A 23848-nucleotide genomic window follows, 5' to 3' on the forward strand; every position below is an offset into this window, starting at 1 on the left:
ATATTCAGCAGTATTTTCTATTAGACGGTTAAACTTGTGTTTTTTCGTACGAACATCCACACTTACAAACACAAGAGAGTCAGAAAAACAGAGGCAGCAAGAGACAGAGACAAATACAGCATTCAAAGTAATGGTTTTAAATAATGTATTTTTTTTTCTTCAAACTGTGTTTTCTTTTTTCCTATATTTTCCAAAATCTCCCCTATGAACATTATATTGTAACCAAGAGAAAAGTACTAAAATGCCATTAAGAATACAAATGGAGGGCCTCCCTGGTGGCGCAGTGGTTGAGAGTCCGCCTGCCGATGCAGGGGATACGGGTTCGTGCCCTGGTCTGGGAGGATCCCATATGCCGCGGAGCGGCTGGGCCCGTGAGCCGTGGCCGCTGAGCCTGCGCGTCCGGAGCCTGTGCTCCGCAACGGGAGAGGCCACAACAGTGAGAGGCCGGCATACCGCAAAAAAAAAAAAAAAAAAAAAAAAGAATACAAATGGAGTACTATATCATCATTAGCAACATTTTAACTATTTATAGGCAAATAAGCATCATGGTAGACCAAATTAGTATTATTTGTACTTCCAATGTCTTGTTATCAGGCTAGTAAGTGTAGCAAACTAGTAACTAAAATATGTATACCAAATGCTATGTGTGTAAAACCACAGGGACAACTTAGGTACCTAATATTGAAATTAATGCGATTAAAAAAAAACTGTATTAGGGAAGAATAATTCCCAACATTAAAATCTATATTTAAAAGTGACCTCTTGATCTTAATGCCACAGACTTCAGAAGATACTTTTACGATATAGGTAAAACTCCCTCTAAAAATATCACTCTTTTAAGAAACTTTTTAAAAACAATAAAACACCCTTAAAATGAACACTGAAAAAGACAGTTTTCTCAGGTAACAAATTACTTATGCCAGGAAAATCTGTTCCTTTTTTAAAATATTTCTAACCAAAAGAGCAGAGAAACAGTTTTAAGAATACTTGCTCTAAAAGCTAGATAATGGACCATGTAACATTCATTTTTCATCAGGGGATGATGGTCTTCACCACATTACCCTTATTTGCAAGCTGAACATTTACAGGTTCAATACTCATATTGCTACCCATCCAAAAAAAAAAGCTTTTTCTTGATCTGAAAATGAAACACAAAGCAATGAATTATGTCTTAACACAAGCAATGGTTCAGTAGAAGAATAAATGTTGCTAAAGCAGATGTTATTATCATATTTGATTATACAGTAAAACATAGTTATATAGCTACAGTGCTAAAACAAGGAAAAAATTATAGTACTCCATCTGTATCATAAGAAGAAAATAATGAAATATTGATAAGTACAGAAGAAACAAATAACAAACCTGATGCTTGCCACTTTCTCTCTAGTGCTACCACACTGCCATTACTAGCAAAGGCCCCCCTACCAAAAAATAAATAATTTAAAAATTTGAGTGAGGAGAGAGGGAAAAATATTTAATAGCATCTCCTTAGTAGAGAACTTTAAATAAACTTACACTCAGGATCACATGACTAGTAAATAGCAATAGATGTCCAAATTTTGTTAGGTTTTCTAATTCTAATTAAATGTAGCCCATTTTCTATTATGCCATAATGCTCTAAAATCAGAGAATTAGTAGTATCATCTGAGCTAAAAGTCTACTAATTAATATATAAGATGACATCACAAATTGTGCTACTAAAAGAACTAAATGCTGAATTAATGTCTAAAAAGATATATTCTCGGTCATGGAAATTACATTTTCTTTGGTTCTAGTAAAATTAAAAACAAACTATCCAGTTGAAAAGAAGGAAACCAATGTACCCCTCTTAAACATACATATTCTTAAAAGCAAGGTAAAGAAAACAGTTTAAATAGGAAAGAACTGAAATTGAAGACATCTAAAATCTGAGGCTCTCAACCATTCTTCTGCAGTAACAAGATTTCAGAAAAGAATAACCTGCTTACTTAAAAAAAAATACCCTATTTCAATCCACTTATATAGGTATGTAGTATGCTCATGTGCATATTATTTATGACTTCACCTATTTACACGGAGGACTGTGCTGGATTATGTACCTTCTGTTTTCCTCTTCACTTTTCAAGAGGGAACATTAAAATGCTAAATGCTACAATATTTAATTGCTACTTTTAAAAATAATCAGCAAGAATATGCACTGAAATATTATACCTCTTCCTTTAGCTATCACAGTAAAAAAAAAAATTAAACCCAAATAAATATTAAAGAGCAATCTGCTGCCAGGTTTTATTGAGGGAGGAAGGGGGTCCCACAGTCCTTTTTAAAGCTTCTAAGTTTTCAAATAATTCTAGATACTTAAAGATCCAGTTATAAAGATCGTACTATAACTAGATACCTAATACATTTTAAAAACATGGCACAGACAGAAAAACTAAGTCCAAACTCAAGCAGCCTGCCTATATGACATTAAAACCACAGAAAATGTATTAATGTTCAAAACACCATTTTAATTGTTCCCTCCCCACATATTATTATGAAAAGTACTCCTAACTGACATAACTATTTTTGAAATTCTAATTGTTTTAAGTTGTAAGAAAATTAAGGACTATATACTCTTTTCTTAATCAAAAGCTATTCTCACATCAATTCTACTACCAAATTCTTTGATCCATTCTCAGTGATGCTGGCCTTCAATTTCAATAAATAGTTCAGACCAGTATTATCATGGGGTGGAGAAATGAACTATAGAATTTTAATCACCTGTGATGTTTTACTATTACTGAACACTGTTGATAGATATGGCTCAATATTCTCGTAATCTTAACTCAAAATTTTACACTGCATTTGTACTACTTACAGATAAAGTGGAAAGATAAATTCTACAAAACTGTTTTCTATAAAAGTATTTTTCATTCTGCGGGGGGCAAAGCAAACAGAGAGCAAAATAAACACTAAACACTACTCTGCAGGTAGAAGAAACTATAATAAACCCCTAACATTCTTGAAAGATGAGCTGAAGACCTTTGTGTATCTTTAAAACTGTGAAAATAAAAATGTTAATGTAGACTCCTGACAGTCTCCCAGATTCAATCAAAAATTAAAGTATCCTGTGCATATTATACTTCCTTAACACAGGGTAACCAATATTTAGATTCACTAAATTTTATTTCTTAGGTGAGAAACTTTTGCATGGCAGAACATTTTCCATAAATTTCTTTTACTGATTCCATATGGATTTGATTGTGTCATCAGTCCAAGGTATGACCAAACCCTTAACTGTGTTCCTCTTTAAATACGCGTAAAACTTCTATTTTCTGCCTGTGAATCATCATTTCTTAGGCTCTGCCACATTCAATACCAGTGCCAGAGGTTGGCTTTCTTTTGAGTCGTTTTTCACACACAAAAAGTTAAGGTGTTACCACAGCCCCAGAACTGGAGCACAACAGGGCTGAGCTGCAAGGTGGATGCCAGTGACTGGCTTATTAGCTAAGTGACTAGTTCCCATACTGCAAGTCAGATTTGGATCATAACAAAATTATACATTATTTCCTGTTAACAAATCTTCTAAGATCTGTTCTAAAAAGTCAAAACTCTGAACAGAAAAATCTATCAAGACTCTACCGTAATTTAGAAAGGAGACCGGTTACACAGTAGGAAATGTAATGCAAAAAAATTTTATCTAAGAACTTTTATCAGTAACTGACACCGATTTATAACGTACTTTCTCTTCCAATCCTAAAAACAGCCATTACAGATTATCAGGATTCTAAATGATATCTTTATCTAAAGATTTCAAGCTTAAAAATCAGCATTCCAAATCTACACAATTTCACAATGTGCATTAAAAAAATACTTGGGCCCTTGCTTATGTAACAGTTTACCGAACATTCCATGAAAATTTCCAGTATTGATTCAGTATCAGTTTGCACAAGCCAAAATTAACCAGACCCACATCTAAAATTTCTGAGTTTCCTAACTGACTTGTTCATCATTTAAGTATAAAGTAGTCCTAACATGTAACTAGCAGAAATAATAAATCTTATGAATTCCCCCCCCAAAAAAAACCCCAGAAAAAATCATTATTTTATGGTGTATGTAGAATTCAAGGTAAGGGTACATAAGATGAATAATCATTAAAGAAATCAATACTCCAAATTTAATTTCAAACGGCAAACTTTGTACCAGACTAGAATGTATACATAAATTGATCACTGGAAAGATAATTTACAGAAGCAGTAACTAAAATACCTCATTTTATATGAAAGATCATTAAATATTTATAGTCCAACATAAGGTCTTTTGGGAAACACTAGAAACCACATATAATTATTTCAATTTTCAAAAAACACAGGAATTGATCCAAAACAAAAAAATACTTAAATTGGGATGGTAGTTGGATTTCTGCCCCTCAAAATCTGTCATTTAATTCTTTTTTCCAAAAGGTACCGACCCCTTTATCACTATTAAGTGTGACTTAAACTGGCACCTTTTCAAGAAAATAGTTTAGTAATTTATGTAACAGATGTGCAAAGGAAAACTACATGGATGAGATAAGCCAAGAAAAACATCCTGATGTCCACAACTAAATTATGACCTGTGGGAGAAAGAAACTATAAAACTATTTCCCTTTCCTTACAACTTCAGTGGTTAGCAATAGCAAATTACATAATCCATTTTATAGCAGCCCTTATTCAGACATTAAAATGAGCCTTGACTCCAGGAACTGTTCCAAAACACAAGGCCACACTAGAGGAAAACAGTGCACATCTAATGTATTTTCATGATCTGATTCATCTTTTATGGTTATTTGTAGAAAAGCAAAGTAATATGTATATTAATTGATCAATAATTTATTAGAAATGAATAGGGCCCATATCTTGTCTCTGATCCCTGGACAAATCAACCACTGATGTGTCCCAGTTTCCTCATCTGAAAGGTAGTTCCTATGTATTACAGAGATTAAATGAAATGACATGTAAAGCATTTAGCACACATGGTTACTTTTCTGCCAGTATTTATCATTTTTAGTTTGAAGATATTCTTTATATGGCCCCTTAGAGTACACTGGCATGAATACTTATTACTTACCCATCTCATTCACTGCTGTGGGACTTTACAGTCATGGTAACTGGCAGCCTATGTGACCCCGGTGTGCACACTGAAATGAAGATTTCGAGCACATAACTATACAACAAGGCAGGATGGCTATTATTTAAAAATGGCCAGGGCTTCCCTGGTGGCGCAGTGGTTGAGAGTCCGCCTGCCGATGCAGGGGACACGGGTTTGTGCCCCGATCCGGGAAGATCCCACATGCCACGGAGCAGCTGAGCCCGTGAGCCATGGCCGCTGAGGCTGCATGTCCGGAGCCTGTGCTCCACAACGGGAGAGGCCACAACAGTGAGAGGCCCGCATACCGCAAAAAATAAAAAAAAAATAAAAAAATAAAAAATAAAAATGGCCAAAGATCTGGAAATGAGTTTCACTAAGAGACAGTACAAGTATCAATACAAGCCCTAGCACAGAACTGCCATTTTACGCTTAACAGAGTTTGTATTTTGAAGTTCACTCTCTTTAACCTTGGTACACCACCAACCATGAGCTAGGGTTTTATTTTTACATTAAGCAGCAATTTCTCCTGTAGTGGTAATCCGACATCATCTGATAATGTCTCTTAACATTTTTTTGGATTCACTAAACTAACTCATAAATATCAGCTACTGAAGCCACACATCCCAAAGCAGATTACACGAAAAACAAAGACTTTTAAGCTATTATAAGAAGAAACATATTTAGCATGAAGTTTATATCTAAAATTTGGGGATATTGAAAAAGTTGCAGAATTCTGAGCTTCAAAGAACCAAAAATAAGGCCCATGTAACTCACTCCATGAGGTGTCTAGCTGAACAAAGGATGTTAGAAAAGCCATGACACCCAGTTTCTCTATCCTGTTTCCTCTGTAACAGCAAAATCATTATACTAGGAAATGTCTGGATATTCACGGGTCTTGATGGTTTATATGGAAGCCCTTCTAATGTCTCTCTAGCATAAGCACTGCTAACATGACCTGGGCAGCAGACGATAGGCTTAGAAAAAAGCTGTCCCAACATAGGCTAGTCCCACAATGCTAAGGAGTTATTATTTTCCAGAGAGGCACTCTGGCAGCAGTAAGATTTGGGGAGGCTGGGAAAAGGGAAGACCTTTTGAGTGGTTCAGGGAAGCAGAATGAAAAACTGCTCCCAAGATGTTGCAGAAATGGTGCTTGGAACAATGTAGCAACAGAAGAGGCAGAGGCAGCCACCACTAGGAATTTCTTCCTTTCATGGCCATAGGAAAAAAGCTCTCACAACACAAAACTGTATGAATATTAACCACTACCAACTATATAAAAACACATGTGCATGTGGACAAAGCCTAAAGGAAAAAAGTCCATAAGAAGTGTTGGGGTGAAAAAAAAAAAAAAAAAAAAAGAAGTGTTGGAGTGGAGGCACATTTGTTTAAAATTTCACTTACACAATGAAAAAACATGATCTTTTTTTAAAGAAAAGAAAAACAGTACTTGTATATAAAACTTCTTTTCACTTGCTAGGTAAGCGTCCATTGGCTGGAGGACGATCAGCTTGCACTCCCCTGCCTCAGCAGCCTGTGTGTTCTATCAATGCTCTGTCTGCACAGATAAAAAGCTTTCTAAGAAGAGAGCTATGGATGGAGGGCCAGAACGTAAAGGTATCAGGTTGCTCTCTGCCCCTTGGCTCCTGCAGAACACTGCTGCTTCAACAGGAGACATACCCAAGGAATGAATGCCAGTCCCAACCCAAATCCATTTTCTTATTTCCAGCTGACTTTTTCCTTTTTATCACGTATCTCTGTAACTGTTAAGATTTTCATTTTTTATTTTCTTCTGAAACAGTACTCTAGTGTTTTGTGAAAAATGCTCTGGGAGACATTAATAGGTGTTGTGTGAGAAATGTGTTACATGGTAAGGTTTAGGAAATGTTACGTAAAACAAAGGCAACTTTATTACTGCAACACTTGTTGGAGGCTTTACTATTCTCAAGTGCGTTATGAGTCTCCAACAGGGACTATATTAAACATTGCTAAAACTTTGGGGACAAGACACCTTTTCCCTTGTGACATTTTGAAAGTGTCCCAAGAAACCCACTTTGATGTATTTTTTTAAAAAGGCCCTTTTTTCCAAACTTCCAAAAATATTGTCAGTTGATACCTTTTACCTTACCATTATTTTTAGTATCTGTTATTTCTCATTTTTAACCTAATGAAAGCCTTTTATGTTTTTAAACTCTTATCTGTTGACTGGCTTTCAGCCTTTTACCTTGCTTTACTTCGTATTTATTTTTATCACACTTAAAAAAAACCTCTTGATTGAACTTTATTGTTGATCTAAGTTATACATATACATTTTTCTTTTTTTTAATTTGGCTGTGCCATGCAACTTGCAGGATCTTAGTTACCCGACCAGGGATCGAACCCAGGCCCTGGCAATGAAAGCACTGAGTCCTAATCACTGCACCGCCAGGGAATTCCCTCAATATTATTTTAAGACTCATCTATTTTACTCTTTTTGTAAAGTCCTTTCTGCATTGGATTTTAAAAAACTTTAAAACTTTATTCTAACCCCTTCAAAGTTCTCACTTTATTTCAGCTTCAAGTTTTAATTTCTTAATCCTCATTTAATAACCATTATGTTAAACATCTTTATCTCCTATATATTTTACTTATTTTATGATATTTTATAATGCACAGCTGAACAAGAACCACAGCAAAGAGCTCAGGAAAAGAGATGGATGGCCTCTCCCCATGGCTCCTTACTCTCACACTGGTAGCTGCTTTTCTAAGCTCCCTCATGCAGAGCTAACATTTTTCAAAAGGATCAATTATATACATATATGAGATACCCCAAAAGAAAGTCCCAAGAGCGGGGAAAAAAATGATTATTCTTACAAATTAGAGCTGCTTTTTTTTTTTGCGGTACGTGGGCCTCTCACTGTTGGGGCCTCTCCCGTTGCGGAGCACAGGCTCCAGACGCGCAGGCTCAGTGGCCATGGCTCACAGGCCCAGCCGCTCCGCGGCATGTGGGATCTTCCCGGACCGGGGCACGAACCCATGTCCCCTACATCGCAGGCGGACTCTCAACCACTGCGCCGCCAGGGAAACCCTAGAGCTGCTTTTTAACAATAAAATGTTCATTCCTATGTATTTGAGAGGTACAACATGAAAGTAGCTTCACTGTTTTTCATCCTGATATATGATCTCAGGGCACATCATAAAGCTGGACAGGCTGGGTGCAGTTGTTGGGATGTCTGGAGTCATCTTCAGGAGTCTTTTCCCTCAATGCCTACTTCCCATTAATTTCCAAAACCTGTTCAATCTGCATTAAAGATACAGGCACTACCTCTAGCCTAGACTCCTACAAAAGCATTTAACAATCTCTTCATTTCAGGTGTATTCTCCTTTTATTCATCCTCCAAAGCACAATCAGATTCATCTTCCTAATATTTAGTGTTGGTCATGTTAGTCTACCACAAACTCATTACCACCTTCCCCTTAAAACATCTTCCTCCTCCTGTACAGTGAACAAACAGTACCATCCTGGGTTATGGCTTGAACATCACTATTGATTACTTCCTCTCCCGTCTGCTAGCTAGCATCCAATCCATTCCCAGGTCTTTTCAACCCCATTTTCTAAGTATCTCTCAAATATGTCCATCCACTTCTAGCTACACACACTGCCACTACCTTGGTCCAGGTTGACCACCATTTCTCACAGGGATTCCTGCCAACAACCTTGTAACCAGTCTCTCTGCTTCCCCTGTATCTTCCAACAGGCTAGAAACAAAGTGAACTCTTGCTGAAATACAAATCCTATCTATCTCAGCTCCCATTTTAAATCCAGCAAAGTCCTCCTTATTACCTTCGAGATGAAGTCTACATTCCTTCATATGAGATACCAATTTATTTCTTCAGTCCCATCACTGTTATTTTCTCCAGGTCTCTGCACATGCTATTCCCTCTGTTTCTAAATCCTCTGCCCAAACATCCCATCCCCCCCACCTAATCCCACCTTAGCATCAGATTTTAGCTTAAATGCTACTTCTTCCAAGAAATCTTCCTTCAACTCTGGGGATCTGCCTATGTGCTCTACACAGCAAAGCACATTATGTGCTTTCTATTACCTTGAACTAAAACTAAAACCAGTGCACTATATAACGGACGTGTTTGTTTACTTGCCTGTCTCCCCTTCTAGACTGAAAACATCCAGAGGACACAAATTGTCTAACTCACTTAAAATCCCCAGTACCAGGAACAGGCTTGGTGACAGCAGATGTTTAATAAATATTTACTGACTAATTAAACAAAAGGATTAAAATCCTTAAATAGCTTCTTTCCTCTGACTAAAAAAGTCCTCATTGATCATGCAGGTGATCAGGACCTACATAATCTGGACTCAACCTATCTGTCTAGCCTTTTCTCCCACTACTTCTGTTTCATTTACTTTACAGGATAATCATACTGTATTACTAGTTGGAATTTAAACATGCCCTTTACTTTCTTACCTGAGTAACTGTTCACTCCTGGAATCCCCACCTCTTCTTTCAGTTAAAATCAAGCCTAGTTTTAAACGAAGATGCAAAAATGAAGCCTTCCTGACTCTTTCCAGCCCATAGTCTCCCTTTCCTATGAAGAAATAAACATTAATTTATAACTCTTATGAATTATATTCTGCCCATACAATGGCTATGTATGAATTTATCTTAATTCCCTTAATACAATGTAAGTTTTTAAAATGCAAGTAGAGTTGATTATTTGAGGACTCTGTATTTGTTAGTTTATATTTGCTCACTGAAATGTATTTTTAACACCAAAATCAATATTCACAGTGCTTTTGTGGTCATTTGTGAAGAGTGCAGCAAAATATTTGAGTCATCTGTCCTGCATTCTCAGATGAGGTCAAAAAGGTGATGCTCTGTCTTCTTGTTTCAGTTCTTGTACTGTAAACAAACGTCCGTTCTCTGGTCTAATCAGTGTTGCTTTTTCACATCTTTATGATTTTTCTTGATTTCATTGTTTAATATGGCCCCCAAGCTGACTGCTGAAGTACTGTCTAGTGTTTCTAAAAGTAAGAAGGTTATGATGTGCCTTACAGAGAATATACCTATGTTAGATAAGACATGAATTATAGTGTACTTGGCCCTGAGTTCAATGTTAATGAATCAACAATATACGTATTAAAGAAGGTGTCTTTAAACAGAAACACACATAAAAGGTTACTAATTGGTTGATGAAAATGTGACCAGAGGCCTACAGGAAACTAACCCTGTATTTCCCCTATGAACAAAGGTTCAGTGTTTGTAGTGACTTTTTAAAACATAACTACCTCAAATAATCAGAATTGACTGTACTTATATGTTATGCATTTTTGTTTCCCTCTCAGTGCCTAACAATGAATGCCTCACATAAAATGGGTATTTAATAACTGACCAGTGAATACATAAATGAAATCTATGATCTCCTGGTAACAGAGGGGGGGGATGGAAGATAAGGAAGCTGAGATTAAGATATGAATAGAGAGGACTAAAATAAACACCCACTGACCAACAAATACACAAAAGAGAATGACATAAGAAATACTACCCTCACAAAATTTCTTTTTTAAAAAGCTGACATAGAATGTTTCAATCTCAGGCTTTTTGGAATCACAGCAAGAAAGACTTGTTAATTTACTATATCCCTTAAAATTAGCTTACTGACCCCTAGCAAAGACTTAAAAAGTTAAGATACCTTGGCATAGGACTTCTGTGTCCCACAGAAACATGTAAAGAGCTAAATATGAAATTTAAGGCTAAAAAAAAAAACCAAAAAAAACTTCAAAGACTTTAAACTCATGCTCAGTATCAACTATGAATTTGAGAGCATCATAAATTTCACTTCTCTAGATGCTGGAATTCTAATATACAAGCAGCCCTCCCTTTGCATGGCACCTTGTTAACTGAAACTCATACATATTGGACCAGGCCCTCACTTGGCACAATCTATTACCACAGAAGAACTAAGCAAAGCAAAGACTGCATAGCAGTAATTCTTGTGTGCTCCTTCCAAAGTAACACAAATGGCAGAGGTAAATAAGCACATTTTATCGCCTGCTTCACATTCTATTCCATAAGATGGCCATATATATTTGCTTATTGGTTCTTAAACACTTCTGTAACTCTACAGGCCAGGCAATGTCTAAGCCCTTTAAAAACAATTCATCTAATTCTCCTAACAACTTTATGAGACAGTATTATTATCCCCATTTTACAGATGAGGAAACTGAGGTACAAAGAGGTTATCTCACTCTAGGCCACACAACCATCAGTGACCTCAGTATTTGAACCTAGATGATCTGACTCCAGAGATAAAGGTCCAGAGCTTACACTCCTAACTGCTATGCTATAATCATGACTTTAACCAGTGCCCCGCTTCTACGCTTGTCCCCACCCTCAATCTATTATTCAACTCAGTACCAAGAGTAAGGTACATAAGTGAGATCATTTCACTCCTTTGCTTATCAAAATTCCTCACTGGTTTTATACACTTAAAATAAATCCAAACTCCATGCAATGGTCTACAAGTCCCTGAGCCTACCACTTCTCTTCCACATGCTCTTGCCATATTGTTCTCTTTCTCACCAGCTCTTTCCCCACTCTGTGTCTTTGCTCACTCCATAATGCCCTCTCTCTGGAACACTCCTCCTTTACTCTGTGTGCTCTAAATTCTTTAAGTCTTAATGTAGATACCATATTCTCAGGTCTCCTCTCACCACCCTAATTAAAACAGCCCCATTCATCATTCTCTACTTCAGCCCCTTTTCTTCATAACACTCAAAAAATACGTAATTATTTTGCTTACTTGTTCTTTTTATCTCTCCCCACCAAAACTTGCTTACAACTATACTTCAAGTATCTGAAAGAGTTCCAGATGCTCAGTAAATATTCATTAAATGAGTAAGCCAGGTTATCCTGTGGCTTCCTGCAATCCTTAGTACAACACCTCATTCTCTTTGTTGTATGGGTATCTGGCATGAGAAGCATACCTATAATTTGAGTTTTCTCTATCAGAGATTATCTAAGCATTAAGAATATAACTCATTCATTAAAAGATGATCATCACCATTTATTCTAAAAAACTCATCTGAAAAATGTTATCAGTCTAAAGGGAATGTTAATTATGTAGTTATTATTTTCAAATTATTCCTTATAAATCTCAACATGACCAAAGGGATATTACCTATGTTAAATTCAAACACCAGTGTTGTATCTCCAGCAAATTTCTCAAGTTCTTCTAACTCTTAATGTTCAAATTACTTTTATTTAATTATTTAAAATTGTGTAATTTTGCTGTGCTTTATTTATGCATATATAGTTATTTTTTTAATTGTTCAGAAAATGAGACTCAACATATGGCCAGTTTTTTCCAATTTAAGTCATAAGTGTTTCATATTCCAAATGAAGTTATCTATTTGGTTTGGGGGTAAAGTAGGCATAAGTCTACATTTAAGCTATACATCCTAAGATTATCTACAGGAAATTAATCTTCAATACTTATTTCTACAAATGTCACAAACATAAGTATTTTACATTTGCTAGCTAAATAAAGCACCAACATCCAGCATTCTAATTAGAACAGTACTGCCATAATTAAGTGAGACTTAAATTACTCAGTAATCAGCTGCTAGTATAAACAATTCAAAAGCCAAACAGGAGATATAATAAAAAGTATGTGAAGTACAGGTAGATGGTTGTAACATGAAATACCATTAGGAAAAGTGTACTCTGTGACAGCATTTTATTGACATAATCAGATTATCTACAATGTATATACTTGTATAGCAAGGGCTTTGATTTTTGTCTTTTCATACTTAATTGATTTACTGAAAGCAAATTACATTGCTGGATGTGGGAATAGCAGGAGAGAATAGCAATGCAGCATCCTTCACAAATCTTATTCTCTTAAGGTTTAAAAATATGAAAACAAAATGTTAAAACGTTAATTATCCAAAAGAAAAATACCACCACCACATTTCCAAAGAGGTCTTTATCCCATGTGCCACCTCTCTGTACTGTAGGTGTTCCTAAATGTAAGAAGCTCTAGCAACATCTTAATTATGACAAAAATCTCTCTAATCTACCATATAATCTCTTTTTAAAATCTGTCCCACTGCTAAAAAGAACCAAAGCCAGGGGTCCTTGCAGAAATGGCTGACTCCAGGGCTGAAGCAGTGAAAATACAGGACAAGCTTGAAACACCTTGTGCCAGAAAGGGCGAAAAAAAATAAAACGGCATGACGAAAGGATACAGGCCAGCTTCACAGGGCTCTCACTGGCTACATCAGTGACAATTTGAGTACTGAAATAAGTGGCAGACAGTAATAGATTACAATCCACTGAATAAAATGAAAATCCGTGAGAGAGGGATGGAGGAAAGAAAAAAAATAACAGCTCTTGCTTAAAGTAAACTGATAACTCTGAAGAGAAGGGGAGGGATGAGCATCACTATTTTTAACCATTATAGTAAAGACTGGCTCAAGCAATCATCTGTAGATGCTAAATCCAGGGGGGAGTCTGATGAGGAGGGGGTCTCAGAGTTATCTCCCCACAGATTGCTGATTAGTTGCAATTAGATAAATAGTGACTATATGGTAGAGGAGTCAGACAACACCTTGAATGAGTGACCAAAATTAACATCACTATTGAGCAACATACAGAAATTGCTTTCCCCCTGAAAAGGACACAGCATCACTTAATGTAATTTTCCAGCTCAGAATACATAACCTGAGGAAGTACCAGATAAACTTAAATTGAGGAATATTTTATAAAATAACTGGTCTATAACCTTCAAAAGTGCCAATGCCATTTTTGTTAGTAAGAAAGGTTAAGGAACTTTTCATTAAAGGAGAGTAAAGAGTCATGACAATTAAATACATGATCCCAGATAGAATCCTGTACTGGAGTGGGATAACTGGCAATATTGGAATATGGGCTACAGGGAGATAAAATTATTGTTTCAATGTTAAATCTTCTGAATCTGATAACTATATCATAGCCATATGGAGAATAAACCTTGTTCTCAGAAAATACACACTTAAGTCTTGAGGCAAAGGGGTCATGTAACCTACTTTCAAATGGATCAGATGAGATGAGAGAGAGAGAGAGAGAGAGAGAGAGAGAGAGAGAGAGAGAGAGAGAGTGTGTGCGCGTGTGTGCGCAGACAGAGAAATAGAGAGTAGAAGAGGAGGGAAATGACAAGTAATTACGGCAAAATCTTAAAAATTGGTGAATATGGATAAAGGGTATACAGGTATTCTCTTTGCTATTCTTAAAACTTTGATTTCAAAATAAAAAGTTAGTTAAAAATCTGCCTCACTGCACAACACTGTGAATGTGCTAAACACTACTGGATTCAATACTTTAAAATGGTTAATTTCATGCTATGTGAATCTTAACGGCAATAAAAAACATTTTTTTTCTAAAACTATCCCTCTAAGTAACACAAATAACTTGGAACTAAGTCAAACTTCATGAAAGGGTTGATTGGTTTATTTCTTTTTCATTTCAAGCTGTCATTTTCTTGATTCTATAATTTGGAGAACATTTATTTCAGTGTCAAATTAGGCAGTAACTAGCTTTCTCAAGTGCAATCATTCCTCCATTAAAGCATCGAAGAGTTTTGATAGAGTGAACACTATACATTATGCTTTTAGATATAGAGTGCATCAGTTTTAATGTAAAGGAAGTTTATCACAGTTAAAATGCATTATGAAATTTAGGCTCTCCTGACTTTTTATAATTAGTATCATTCTATTTTATAATTAAATTATAGTAAAAAAGAACAATTAGTAACATAGCATATGCAAATCATTCTTTTGGTACACCAACTACCACACACACACCCCAAACCATTTTAACATGTCAAGCAATGTTAAGTACTTATATGAGTAAAAAATCCTAAAGGTTAAACATTTCACACAACTTATAAATAGGCCAATCACACCCTCAAGGACTCTCTTAGGATTATTCTAGTTACAAAGTTCCCATGAAAAACAGTAATCTATTACCATTTTTTTAAATGACAAAAGTTAATAAAAGCTAGCTAAATGTTATATTTAGATACAACAGTAATGTTCTATTTATGACTCTAAATAACTAGGACACCCATTCCCACTTGCTAGAAAAACTTTTAGTTAAATATTTAGCATAAAGTATTTATTTGAAAATTGTTCTGGAAATACCAGTCATTACAAATTCAACTGTATATCTTATGACACACATTAACAATTCAAGCACAAGTTCCTCAAATGCAACTTCTAATAAATTTTGAAAGCGTAAGCTCCTGAGGTCCATATTTTTTTTAAGTATGGGAATATTACTCCTATTCAACAACCAGAAACAGTCCTTCTCTACTTTAAGCAGCTTCAGACTTGCATTGTTTTGTGTGTAAGTTTAATTGTGAAACAATCTTTCCTATTGCTGACAGTTGCTTAAGGTCACTTGCTCAGGTTACTTAGTAAATCAATTTTTTTTTTCCAAAAAAGAAAGGACAGTGTGATGTTTTTCTTATCAAGAGATGTCATATGTTAAACTGGTTTCAGAAGCAAATCAAATAACCCAGTGTATTAAAAAAAGAGCATAGCATAAGAATTGTTAGCATCATAAATCCCAATTCTAGTTTTTACAGGTATGATAAAAGAGTAGCTACTAAAATAATAGTAAAAATTTTTACTGTTAGAGGGGTTTAAAGTTTATTAACATTTTTTGCCAACTTTTAAATTCCTACTCTTTAGAACTAATCTAAGGAATGACAGTTTTTGTTCACCTATATCTTTTAATTTTAGGTTACACCTTTTTAAAGCTATCTCATAATGACCAAACAAAACAAAAGAACAAGAATTTACTGAGAACACAATGGTAAACCTTTTCACAATATATTAACTCATTTAATTCTCTCATCATTCCTGGAAGGTAGACCTTATGCCCATTTCATTCAGAAATGCACAAAAAGTCTCTTGACTTATGATGTCTTCCCTCAAATTACTCCTCCCACCCCTCATTTAAAAATAAAACTGAAACCCAAAGAAGTTTACTCAGCTTGGGCATACTCATAACAAATTATCTTTTAAAATATGTGGCACCCTATTTAAAATACCCTATTAAGGTAATTTTATTAACTATATTATGAGACTCCTTCAGGAAAAAAATCTAAAAGAAAGTAGTAAAATTACTTAAGCTTAAAAAAAAAGCCTAAAACCCTTCTAAGAGAATGAGAAAATTATGAAACATCCTGCACTGGGACAATATGTGAAAACTGCAGTGGTTGAGAGTCCGCCTACCGATGCAGGGGACACGGGTTCGTGCCCCGGTCCAGGAAGATCCCATGTGCCGCGGGGCAGCTGGGCCTGTGAGCCATGGCTGCTGAGCCTGTGTGTCCGGAGCCTGTGCTCCACAACAGGAGAGGCCACAGCAGTGAGAGGCCCGCGTACCGCAAAAACAAAAAACAAAAAACTAAAAAAAAGTGAAAACCACATCTTTGTAGACACAAATGCTTGACGTTGTACAGTTTGATCACATCACTTATAGATGTTTTCACTTCTATGTGATTAGGTTCAGATGCACTGCCAAATATCAAACACTAACTGAAAGTATATAACTAAGAAATCCTATCAATAGAATAATAAAATGAGAAATCCTGCACCTCAGCAGTGATAAGTTTGTAAAACTACCAGTAAGTGAACTCAAATAATTTAAAATTTTTAAATAAAATTTAAAACTTAAAAATATTAAGTAAGTCAGCAATAGTTTTTTCCCCCATTTTCATCCATGATGGATTAAACTTAGATTTACTCAAATGCATTTCCAAATCCCAAAAACTAGGCTCAATTTTTCTGACATGAAGGAAATTGTTTCCAGAACCTCACTACTAAAATTTTGAAGCCTAAATAATTTATTTCCCCTCAAACTCAAACAAACACAAACCACCAAACATCTACACTTTAAATTATTTAATCTGGACTATGAGATTGGGGTGGAAGCGGGACCTCCCTTTGCAACAGAACAGCTTCTTAGACAGTATTCAGTAATGTCATCCTCTGCTTGGAACCATTTGGGAGTAGGTTCTTATCAGTGAGCCCACATCGTTTGACCTGTGTTTAAGATTTTTCACTCCATGTTTGATTCCTTATTTGGCCTTATCCTCCTTTCAGCAAACACATATTTTGAAATACCAGGATCTATCTTTTTCATTAAGCCTTTGCTCTGTCTTAATTGTTCTTTCCATTCCCTGAATTTCTACAGTATATATACCTATACCCCAAATTCAGATATCATATCATCTTATGTTATTCTGTCTTTTTCATGTGCTTGTCATGTGCATCCACTTCACAGATTCATAAGCTGCTACTGGAACTATAAGGTCTGTCAGTCAGTTTACAGTACTGTACAGTGCTTGTTGTAGATATTTAATAAGCACTCACTGAAAGATCCTTATAAGATATGGTGAACATTAGTAAGGATATCAGTAATATATTTTCAGTTATTATATACCATTTAAACATTTACAACCTATGCCAAAAACATACTCCTTGGATAGGTACATAATGAACTAGGGAAAATTATTCCCAAATTATTCAATCTGAGCATAAGAAAAATTGGGAAAAGTTGTACATAAATCAGAGAGTAATAAGACATAGCACTACAGGCACAGCTAACTGACCACAATATAAAGATCAAAAAATTGTGTGAAACGTATTAAAGTTGTGGAAGCTGGCTACAGGGGACTAATTCTGAAACACATACTACAGCTCATGACTGTCATGACATTCTTTTTAGGATTAATTACAGTGAGCAAGTTCATTACAAGAAAAGACTTCCTTTTTCACCTACAACTGTTTGCTTCTCGATCATTGAGGGGCATCCTACTTACATTATTCAGAGTATTACAAGAGGCCAGAAAAATTTTCTTTTATGACTGGTACCTATATGGAAAAAAGGAATAAATACTCATTGAATTTGGTTCAGAAGCTTATTATAAACTTTTTACAAGTAATTTTTAACTTGTTTAAGGCATACACTAGTAATTCACCTCTATTACAGTGAATAATGTCTTGTACAAGTTAGCAAAAACTGTTAAATATATGTTCTGAAAGCAGACACTAGATTTAAATCTAGACTCTATTTTCTAGATGTGTTACTTCGGGCAAGTTTCTGGACTTCTCTGTGGTCATTTTCCTCAACCACAAATTGAGAATAATAATAATGTTGTCACTATTGTTCTTGGCACATGACAAATGCTCAATAACGATTTGTTTTTTTTTAAGAAATATCTGTAATTAAAAGATTTCCTCAGTAATATAAAACAACTTACCAAATTTAACATACTCATTCAAAAAATATTTATTGAACACCTACTGTATGTCACACACTGTACTTGGAGTAAGTAATATAGCAGTAAACAAAACGAAGTCCCCGCCCTCAAGGAGTTTATATCCCAGAGGCAGCAGACGGAACAGATTATAGGATTAAAATTTTTATATGCCTTCATGAGAAATGAGCCACACTTCAGAAACCCATTCAGTACCAAACTTATAACTATAAACCAAACATATCAAACTAAGGATATTATTTTTAACCATTATGGTTTAACTTCAAGTAAAAAGTGTTTATCATACAATCTTAAGTCACTTTTAAAAATTACAAGTGATGAATATGCACTGTTCTTTAATGATTTGCTAAAACTGCTAAAACTGCATAGAAACAAATAGCAAGAAAAACAAGAAATTGAATTTTAAATATATGTCTTCTTTCTACTATAAAAATAAAAGCTACCTAAGGGAATTCCCTGGCAGGCTAGTGATTAGGACTCCATGCTTTCACTGAGAGGGTCCCATTCAAGCCCTGGCGGGGGAACTAAGATTGCATAAGTCATGTGGCATGGCCAAAGAAAAAAAACCCTATCTGGACGAGAATTTTTTTGAGTGAAACATTTTAAAATGCATACATACACGTTTATCACATAATGGTGAGTTTGTATGGAAGTTATAAAAAAAATTTATATTAGAATTAGGTAGAACTTACTCTCCTAAGAATTTCTAAAGTAAATACAACTCGTATGTCAAGAGAAGACACTCCAAAATAATTGGCTAACTAGACTTCTCTTAAGTACAAAACATCTTGGCTATTGTTACACATTAACAAAATCACTCATATTTACTATAGTCCATAGTCATGAGGAGCTATCAATACATGGGAATGCATTATGTTATTTTACCTGTATGAAATTTTCTGGCTAAAGGGCTCTGGTAAGCCAAAAGAATTTCTTGCCAGTTTGGGAGAGTGTACTGAAAAACTGGAAAGCACACTGCAATGTGCTTTCCTTATATATACTGCTCATCCATCATCAGATTATGAATTGGATATCACATTTTAGAGGATTCTTTTTCTTGATTTTGTTCAGTTTCTTTAAGGATAGACTGTCAACTTCAAATTGCCCTCATAAAATAAATCTTTTTATATTTTAGAAGAAATATTTTAGATTAGCAGCATCTTTAAAATCTTGAGAAAATACAAAACAAGCTGAATAAAAATTAGCAGATGGAAATGCAATATGTCCTTCCAAAGACTTTATTCCTTACTTATGTCTTTTGTTATTTCTGTAATATGCTTTACAATATTAAAGGCATTTGTGATTTGGTGAACACAACATAAGGCACACATTACAGATATTTTTATAAGTTCTCCTATACATTGCTTAACATGTCTATTGAGGTGAATATACATTGAAAATGATGATTTATATATTGAGACACAGCTCTTACAAACATGTAAATAATCTACTCTGACATTTTCTTTATTCCTTCAAACACTATATTCCTTTCACTTTTTTCTACACGTTATAAATTACTTTTTTAACTATACAATAATGACAGTGTTTCAAGACTTTATTTTATGTCAAGTGCTATGCTAAGTGTTTCACATAAATATAATCCGCACAAGAACCCTGTAAAATAAATACCATCCTATTTTATAGATGGGAAAGTTTGGAGATACTGTCCCAATCCCCAAGATCACTATTTCTTAGTGGTGGACCTAAGATTTCAATCCAGTTCTGATCTCTGAACCACAAACTTCTTCCCAGATCCAGTAAACATCACGTGGAGATGTCTAAATATAAGAGTGTGTATAGGACTTCCCTGGTGGCACAGTGGTTAAGAATTCGCCAGCCAATGCAGGAGACACTGGTTCGAGCCCTGGTCTGGGAAGATGCCACACGCCGCAGAGCAACTAAGCCCGTGTGCCACAACTACTGAGCCCGCCTGCCACAACTACTGAAGCCCACGGGACTAGAGCCCTGTGCTCTGCAACAAGAGAAGCCACCACAATGAGAAGGCTGCGCACCACAACGAAGAGTAGCCCCTGCTCACCACAACTAGAGAAAGTCTGCACGCAGGAACGAAGACCCAAAGCAGCCAAAAAAATTTAATAAAAAAAGTGTGGATAGCTAGCAAATTACTATAAAAATATATAGATGGGACTTTCCTGGTGGCGCAGTGGTTAAGAATCCACCTGCCCCGTTGCAACATCACGCCAGCCTCGGCCGCCACAGGCTCGCCCCGCATTCCATACCCTTCCCTCCCCCCAGCTTGAGTGAGCCACAGCCCCCTAATTAGCTGATCCTTAAACCCCATCCTGTCTGAGTGAAGAACAGACACCCTTAGGCGACCTACAGGGAGAGGCGGGGCCAAATCCAAAGCTGAACTGCAGGAGCTGTGCGAACTAAGAAGAGAAAGGGAAATTTCTCCCAGCAGCCTCAGGAGCAGCAGATTAAATCTCCACAATCAACTTGATGTACCCTGCATCTGTAGAATACCTGAATAGACAACAAATCATCCCAAATTGAGAAGGTGGACTTTGGGAGCAAAGATATATATATATTTTTTCCTTATTCTCTTTCCGTGAGTGTGTATGTGTATGCTTCTTTGTGTGATTTTTGTCTATATAGCTTTGCTTTTACCATTTGTCCTAGGGTTCTGTCTGTCCACTTTTTAAATTACTTTCTAATTCTTTTATTTTTAATAATTATTTTTTATTTTAATAACTTTATTTTATTTATTTTCTTTCTTTTTTCTCCCTTTCCTTCTGAGCCATGTGGCTGACAGGGTCTTAGTGCTCCAGCTGCGTGTCAGGCCTGTGCCTCTGAGGTGGGAGGCCAAGTTCAGGACATTGGTCCACCAGAGACCTCCCGGCTCCACGTAATATCAAACGGCGAAAGCTCGCCCAGAGATCTCCATCTCAATGCTAAGACCCAGCTCCACTCAACGACCTGCAGCAAGCTACAGTGCTGGACACCCTATGCCAAACAAATAGCAAGACAGGAACACAACCCCATCCATTAGCACAGAGGCTGCCTAAAATCATAATAAGGCCACAGACACCCCAAAACACACCACCAGACGTAGACCTGCCCACCAGAAAGACAAGATCCAGCCTCATCCACCAGAACACAGGCACCAGTTCCCTCAACCAGGAAGCCTACACAACCCACTGAACCAACCTTCGCCACTGGGGACAGACACCAAAATCAACAGGAACTACGAACCTGTAGCCTGCAAAAAGGAGACCCCAAACACAATAAGTTAAGCAAAATGAGAAGACAGAAAATCACACAGCAGATGAAGGAGCAAGGCAAAATCCCACCAGACCTGACAAATGGAGAGGAAATAGGCAGTCTACATGAAAAAGAATTCAGAATAATGATAGTAAAGATGATCCAAAATCTTGGAAACAGAATGGAGAAAATACAAGAAATGTTTAACAAGGACCTCAAAGAACTAAAGAGCAAACAAACAGTGATGAACAACACAATAAATGAAATTAAAAATTCTCTAGAAGGGATCAATAGCAGAATAACTGAGGCAGAAGAATGGATAAGTGACCTGGAAGATAAAATAGTAGAAATAACTACTGCAGAGCAGAATAAAGAAAAAAGAATGAAAAGAATTGAGGACAGTCTCAGAGACCTCTGGGACATTAAACGCACCAACATTTGAATTATAGGGATCCCAGAAGAAGAAGAGAAAAAGAAAGGGACTGAGAAAATATTTGAAGAGATTATAGTTGAAAACTTCCCTAGTATGGGAAAGAAAATAGTCAATAAAGTCTAGGAAGCACAGGGAGTCCCATACACCATAAATCCAAGGAGGAGCACGCCAAGGCACATATTAATCAAACTACCAAAAATTAAATACTAGGAAAAAAATATTAAAAGCCGCAAGGGAAAAGCAACAAATAACATACAAGGGAATCTCCATAAGGTTAACAGCTGATCTTTCAGCAGAAACTCTGCAAGCCAGAAGGGAGTGGCAGGACATATTTAAAGAGATGAAAGGTAGAAAACTACAACCAAGATTACTCTACCCAGCAAGGATCTCATTCAGATTTGACGGAGAAATTAAAACTTTTAAAGACAAGCAAAACCTAAGAGAATTCAGCACCACCAAACCAGCTTTACAACAAATGCTAAAGGAACTTCTCTAGGCAGGAAACACAAGAGAAGGAAAAGACCTACAATAACGAATCCAAAACAATTAAGAAAATGGTAATAGAAACACACATACCAATAACTACCTTAAATGTAAATGGATTAAATGCTCCAACCAAAAGACGCAGACTGGCTGAATGGATACAAAAACAAGACTCGTATATATGCCATCTACAAGAGACCCACTTCAGACCTAGGGATACATACAGACTGAAAGTGAGGGGATGGAAAAAGATATTCCATGAAAATGGAAATCAAAAGAAAGCTGCAGTAGCAATTCTCGTATCAGACAAAATAGACTTTAAAATAAAGACTATTACAAGAGACAAAGAAGGACACTACATAATGATCAAGGGATCGATCCAAGAAGAAGATATAACAATTGTAAATATTTATGCACCCAACATAGGAGCACCTCAATATGTACGGCAAATGCTAACAGCCATAAAAGGGGAAATCAACAGTAACACAATCATAGTAAGGGACTTTAACACCCCACTTTCACCAATGGACAGATCACCCAAAATGAAAATAAATAAGGAAACACAAGCTTTAAATGATACATTAAACAAGATGGACTTATTTGATGTTTATAGGACATTCCATCCAAAAACAAGAGAATACACTTTCTTCTCAAGTCTTCATGGAACATTCTCCAGGATAGACCATATCTTGGGTCACAAATCAAGCCTTGGTAAATTTCAGAAAACTAAAATGGTATCAAGTATCTTTTCTGACCACAATGCTATGAGACTAGATATCAATTACAGGAAAATATCTGTAAAAAATACAAACATATGGAGGCTAAACAATACACTACTTAATAACCAAGAGATCACTGAAGAAATCAGAGGAAATCAAAAAATACCTAAAAATAAATGATAACGAGAACACAACGACCCAAAATCTATAGGATGCAGCAAAAGCAGTTCTAAGACAGAAGTTTACGGCAATACAATCCTACCTCAAGAAACAAGAAACATCTCAAATAAACAACCTAACCTTACCCCTAAAGCAATTAGAGAAAGAAAAAGAAAAAAAAACCCAAAGTTAGCAGAAGGAAAGAAATCATAAAGATCAGATCAGAAATAAAAATGAAAAAGAAATGAAAGAAACAATAGCAAAGATCAATAGAACTAAAAGCTGGTTCTTTGAGAAGATAAATAAAATTGATAAACCATTAGCCAGACCCATCAAGAAAAAAAGGAAGAAGACTCAAATCAATAGAATTAGAAATGTAAAAGGAGAAGTAACAACTGACACTGCAGAAATACAAAGGATC

General features: G+C 35.9%; 1 protein-coding gene across 2 annotated transcripts in view; it reads right to left on the reverse strand.

Annotated features, from left to right (window-relative positions):
- Positions 1-23848, reverse strand: part of CLINT1 (clathrin interactor 1) — a 67783-nt gene that overhangs the window by 34550 nt on the left and 9385 nt on the right. The window lies entirely within an intron of this gene.

This window comes from Mesoplodon bidens (genome assembly GCF_964165515.1).
Source record: "Mesoplodon bidens genome assembly, chromosome: 4".
NCBI lineage: Eukaryota > Metazoa > Chordata > Mammalia > Artiodactyla > Ziphiidae > Mesoplodon > Mesoplodon bidens.